Source organism: Alligator sinensis, unplaced genomic scaffold (assembly GCF_000455745.1).
Source record: "Alligator sinensis unplaced genomic scaffold, ASM45574v1 scaffold218_1, whole genome shotgun sequence".
NCBI classification, from domain to species: Eukaryota; Metazoa; Chordata; order Crocodylia; family Alligatoridae; genus Alligator; species Alligator sinensis.
Genome location: NW_005842083.1, coordinates 440 through 6752, shown reverse-complemented (window position 1 = coordinate 6752; position 6313 = coordinate 440). Strand labels below are relative to the sequence as shown.

The following is a 6313-nucleotide window of genomic DNA, read 5'->3' as shown; positions in this document are numbered from 1 at the left end:
TCACCCCTACCTTGGGCAAATTCAAGAGGAGGTTGGATGATCACCTGTCTGCGGTCTTGTGACCCCAGCATTCATTCCTGCCTGTGGCAGGTGGTCAGGCTAGATGATCTGTTCAGGTCCCTCCTGACCCTAGCTACTATGAAACTATAAGAGACTTTCTTTTGTAATGATATTTTATTGCCTCTTCTGGCTTAGAATATGTGTCTATATTTGTGTTTAAGAAATTGTATTAGCTATACAAGGCAATATTTATTTGAATCAGCATATATTGAGGACAACTGGCAAACCCTGAAATCTGACAGAGGAACAATAGTTCATATCCATGCAAAACACTGCAGACTTTGGATTTAAAATACCTTCAACTTTCACTTACTGTAACTGGCAAAGGGTCTGTGTCTGGATAACGTGTGCTAGATGCCTCCTGATAATTCTGCTGGTACAATCGTCTCTCAGTGCAGTGAGATTTATATTTAGCTGTTTTGGGAAGCTGACATGTTTTCCACCCTGGAGAAGCAGGAACATATCTCAGCAGTAGTTTAAATCTTAACTTCTCACACAACTAACAATTTAAAAATTAAACTAGTGTTAATTATTACTAGGCTTTAACCCAGTTTTAAAGCTTCTGACACATTGCTATCCCACTTTCTCTTGCACAATAGTCAGCTTAACAATACAGTCTGTTCCTCATTATGAGCTAACTTTGATACTGGAAATAGCTGTCACACTTTGCAGAGTATTAACTTCTTCCATGCCAAGGTGTTTGAGGATTGTCATAGTTTCTAAGACTGTACCATACTATTTTGAAAGTTTATTTTCGCTAGAATATGGATAAGGCCAACCTTCAGTGGTTCTTTTAAAGTTTCTCTCTAATTTTCCTCTGCAGTTCTCTCTATAGTTTCAATTACCTAAGCCATTCTTTCTCTCTTTACTTATTATTATTTCTTAACATATTTTCTTAATTATTGGCAGCATTCAGTACTGTTTAAAAAAGGTTGGAAATGTTTCATTTATTTTGCTACAGAAAAAGAAAGCCAGTGGGTTTGTGGCAATGCATGTTAAAAATTTGCATTTTTTTTCCCTTCAGATTATTGGGTCTGTGAAGTCTTTGGTATACCAGCATCTTGAAAGCTACCAAAATTACTGGTACACCAGATGTCCATGTAAGAGATACAGATGTTTCTATAGGGTCATTGTCTAATGGTACAAATGTTGGCATTCATAAGAATTGGTAAACTTCACAGACGATGGGATTGTTCATAGCAAAAGATTAGTCATGGCCAAGTGGAGGGAAAATGAAAGCTTTTGAAGAGCATCCACGTGTATGACTTGATTCTGGTTTCCCAAGAAGACTATATTGACATCCTCTCAGGCTCTGTTTCCCAACCTCCTCCCACATTATTTTATTGCCTCATTGTCTCACTTCCCTCCTGCCTGGTTCTTATAGTAAAGATTAGGTTGGACTTGTTAAATATGAGCAGGCTGGCTTATCACTTAAAGATAATGGGAGACCATGGCCATTTTGAATAAGGGCAGACATTTCCAAAGTTACTATATGAAATTGGGAAGTTTTAAACAGTTAATAATTTTGCAAGATATGCCTGGTTATAACAGTTTCCAATTCTGCAAAGACATGGTACAGGATTTGTTATGTTGTAATGATACTTATTTTTAGTAGTTTCAGTTTATATTTATAAACAAAAGTCTCTATTCAGGGAAGAAAGAAATATCTGTAAAGCATGATATAAAGACATTTTAATTCGGGCATTTTACATGTGCTTCTGATGTGGCACCAGACGCTTTTAATTAGGGAACTGTGCTAATTGAAAGTGCCCGTGTATCATGTGTATCAGCAACACAGTGTGTCCCCCCACTGAGAAAATGGCAGTGGGGCGCTTTGAACTAAAGCACATTGAATATGTTTTATTTCAAAGCACATCACTACCATTTTCTCAGCACGGAGATGCGCTGCGCCGCTGATGCGTGTGATGCGTGAGGCTGCTAGAGCATGTCACTTTCTGTGCTCCAACACACTCGATTACTAGAGTATACTCCAACTCACTGGATTTGCCCACCACATCAGAGCAGGCTCTCCACAAGTGTGTAAGTACCGTATAGGAAGAAACAATTCCATTCACTTGTGTCAATAAAGCCTCATGTATTTTTAGAGAGCTTTCATGTCCAATTTCCTCCATTCTAGAGGAAAAATAAAGTATTGGCTTATAATAAATTCAGTATGGACACTTAGGATTTGGGCTTGTTTGTTTGCTTGTTTTGAAAAGTAAGCCATGTAGGTTTATCATTTGTTACTTACTGATAATTCTGTTAGACTTACTGCATTTCGATTAAACCATTCTATTCCATGGGAAATAAAGATGAAATACACTGCTTTTTCAAACAATAGCTTATTCTTCCAATAATACTAAATAGTTGTTGCTTCTCTCCTTGGGATTCCTGTAGTGGGACAGCTACATCTTCAGATATCTATAGTGTACATCAAATTGAGGCCAGTTTATCTATCCTAAATTTATCCACAGAGGCCATGTCCACATGAGCATAGACATTTGGTTCGCCAGGAACGACTAGCAGCAGGATACCTTGTGCTGCTGCTAGTTGTCCCTGGAGAGCACCTGTGCCATGCTCCCTGTGGTGCATAGCAAGTTATCCCAGGTGGGGTAGGGGAGGCTGGAGTTAGCACTGGGCTGGTCCCAGCAGCCTTATCTGGGGTCCTGGGGTCTCCTGGGGCTGCAGCAGCAGCTGCAATCCTGCTGTTGGAGCTTAGCCAGCAGCTGGAATGTGGCTCTGGCTGGCCAGACTCTCTGGTTTTGAGTAGCACACACTGTCACCAAATGCACCACTCTCCTTTTTTTGTGGGGGGGTCTTTTTGGTTTTGGGGTTTTTTGGGGGGGGGGTTGCCCCCCCGGATATCCAGGGGGTCCAAAAAAACCCAACCCTGTGCTGCCCCCTTGCAGCACAGAAAACAGCTGAATGTGCAGTATGTGGCACCGCAGACATGTCTACAGCACCACAAACTGTACAGCCACGCTTATTTGGATGTGACCAGAATGAGCATTGCTTACAGGCTTATCATTCCAGTGTCAGTAGAAGGCCCTTTCCCCCACAAAACATGTTTTTCATCAGTATAGTTTAGATCATTAATTTAAAGGTCTTGCCACATTTTTATTTAGATGTAAACAGCAACATATTGGGTCATCAGGAAAGAAAAATCATTCTTCATTAGACATAGGGCTGAAAATTTGGATCTGACCCTGAACTTTTTTAAAACTTGGATTTGCTCTGGCATTACAATTTTACTTGGGCCCATCTTTAACTTGAATATGGTAATCAGATTACACCAGTAAAATAGGTGCTATGGCACTGAAGAGTAGTGGCTATGTCTAGCAAGAGTGAGTAATGAACAACCTATTAAAAACCAAATTGGCTCATTGTCACAGGGCACCTCAGTGCTCTGCTCCTAGGGAGTAGAAACTGCCAGGGAGAGAGAGCCCTGGCAGAACATAACGAGCACAGCTGCGGGTTGCCGGGGCAACTAAGGCGAGCCAGCTGCCTGTAGGAGGCAGGGCCTGGCCCTGATAAAGCCCAGGGCTGAGGCCAGACTGGCAGTTCCCTGCCAGCAGCCAGAGGGGCAGGAGCTAGGAGGTGAGCAATGCAGGAACTGCTCTAGCTGAGAGAAGGATGGCAGCTCTGGGAGGTTTGGGCACCATGGTTTAGCCAGGTGGCTTGGAGTTAAGTTGTTACAGCCAGAGAGCATGTGTTTAAGTTATAGCCAGGAGGCTTGAGCTTCTGTTCAGGCTTTGATATTACACCGGTGGTTTGGGCAAGGCTGTAGGGGTTGGAGGAGGCCTCATAGCGGGCTCATGATAAAGTGAGGACCCCGGCGCCAGTGAGGGCGCACTAGGCCCTGAGAGTTGCAGGGCAGAGTCGTGGTGTCAGTTAAGCTCAGAGAGGAGTGGCTGAACCTCATAAAGGGCCCCACGGGAGTGTGGGGGCCCCAGCGCCTGAGGAGGGTGCAGTGTTCTCATAGGGACCCACAGGGGGTGGGACCCTAGCGCCAGGAGGGTGCAGTATTTGCAGGGGGAACCCCAGTGGTATGGGAACCCCAGCGCCAGTGAAGGCGCAGCACCAGTGAAGGCTCAGCTTGCAGTGAGGAGCGCAGCCAGTGGGTTGCGGGCGGGGAACATAGACCCCGGGTTGTGTGCGGGGTACATAGACACCAGCCCCAGAGAGGGGCAGCTTTGAGATGCCCCAGCGCGGGCATGACAAACCCCAGAGAGGGGGCCACATTATTAGGAAGCCCAGGACGGGCACAGCAAGCCCCAGAAAGGGGGCAGTGTTATTAGGAAGCCCTGTAGGGGCATGGCAAGCCCTAGAGAGAGGGCAATATTATTAGGAGGCCCAGTGCGGGCACGGTGAGCCTCTGAAGAAGGGCTAGTGCTGTGACAACCCCGGAGCAGGGTAGAGCTGCGGTTGCCCCGGTGAGAGGGGGTAGTGGCACGGTGAGCCCTGAGAGAAGGGGGGAGCAACGTGGTGGGCCCGAGAGTCAGGGGGCATTGCCGGGAAGTCCCCAGAGTGGGCGCAGAGAGCCCCAGATGGGGGGCTGTATTTGAGAAGCCTGAGTGCGGGCAACATTGCAGGGAGAGCCCCAGGAGGGGGCCCTATTGCAAAGGCCCCAGACAGGGGGCAACATTACAGAGAAGACCCCCAGGGAGGGGCGACATTCCAGGGGAGCCCAACTTGGGCCGACTTGGCACGGTGAGGGGGGCCGTAAGGAGATCACGGCCCTCCTGCAGGTCCCCGCTGTGACACTCATCTTATTGCAGGACTATATCTTGCAGCAATAACCTCCCCTGACCCCATTCCTTCCTTAGTGCTTTCACGTATCAGACCACCCTGTCATTTTCTTCTTCATATTGTAAGACAGAAGGCAGTCAGAGTGGTTCTTTAAAGAGTAATTCAGAGGTGGGCAAAATATGGCCTGCGGGCCAGATCCAGTCCACCAAGCCATTCTATCTGGCCTGCAGGGTCCCTAAAAAATTTAGCAAATTAATTATTATCTGCCCCTGGCAGCCTGTCAAAGGTGACAAGGCACCAGTGGCAGCAGGACCCAGGAGGAGCCAGCAGCAGGACCTAGCAGCTGCAGCAGCAAGGCCTGCCCAGCCTCACCGCGTTTCCCCACCACCACCCCCAGCCCTCAGTTGGAAGTCTCTGCTTAGCAGAGGCTTCTGGCCTGGTGGCCCTGGAGCCGTTCCTTGACTCCTTCCCTCTGGGAGTGCAACTCGGATAATAATGTGGGGGGAGGGAAGGACCACTGGCAATCACCTCTGTCCTTGGGGCTGGGCCGGGCCAGCTCCTGCTGCCTCCTGTGGTCCCAGTGATGCAGTTGGCAACCACATGGTGCCAGAGCAGCTGGCAGGTGGGCAGGGGTTTGGGGAGAAGTGGTGGTGGCAGGCAGGAAAGTGGGGAAATGGTGGTGGTGGTGGCAGCAGCAGCAGGCAGGTGGGTAAGTGGCAGTGAGCAGGCAGGAGCACAGTGATAGCTGGGCGCTGGGTGGGAGCGTGGGTCCTGCACCAGTGCCCCAGGGCCGGGGGGGCCCAGACTGGCAAGGGCTCTATGGAGCCAGTTCAGCTTCTCACTCTCCCTGCTGGCACAGTCCAGTCCAGCCCAGCTCTGTAGAGCCCCTACCAGAAGGTCCCCCCACTTGTGCACGCCCTGCACTCCCACCCAGCTGTCACTGCTCCCACCTGCTGCCACTGCCATTTCCCTACTTTCCCACCCACTGCCACCGCTTCTCCCCCTGCCCCCTCGCCTACCAGCTGCTCTGGCACCATGTGGTTCCACCGGACCACAGGGCATAGCCCTGTGGAGCTATAGGACATAAGTTATAGCCCTGTGGGCTATGAACTATAAGAGCTGGCCCAACCTGGCCCCCACAATTCTTGGCTGGCTCTGTGTGGTGTTGGGCTGGACTGGCTCCTGCTGCATTCTGCAGACCTGGCCATGCAGCTGGTAACTGCGTGGTGCTAGAGTGGCTGGCATGGAAGGTGGGGGACAAGGAAAATGGCAGCTGCAGGTGGAAAGGTAGGGCAGTAGTGGCAAATGGGGGAAGTGGCAGAGAACAGGTAGATGAGAGGAAGGGGCCCATGCTGGTGCCCAGGAGCCAGGAGTGGCAGGAGCACAGAGCCTAGGCTAGCAGGAGTGCTGGCAGGGGCTCCACAATGGCAGTGAGGGAGGGGGTGATCACAGGGTGAGTCCCACATGTACACATGCACACTCCACCATATGCCCACCCCCCCCC

At 49.3% G+C, this 6313-nt stretch overlaps 1 long non-coding RNA gene across 1 annotated transcript in view; it reads right to left on the bottom strand.

Moving 5' to 3' along the window:
• Positions 1-508, bottom strand: part of LOC112550339 — a 59409-nt gene extending 58901 nt beyond the window's left edge. The window contains exon 1 of the long non-coding RNA XR_003094129.1: positions 374-508. This is a non-coding gene — a long non-coding RNA (uncharacterized LOC112550339). The remainder of the gene's footprint in view (positions 1-373) is intronic.
• Between the last annotated feature and the right edge of the window lie 5805 nt (positions 509-6313).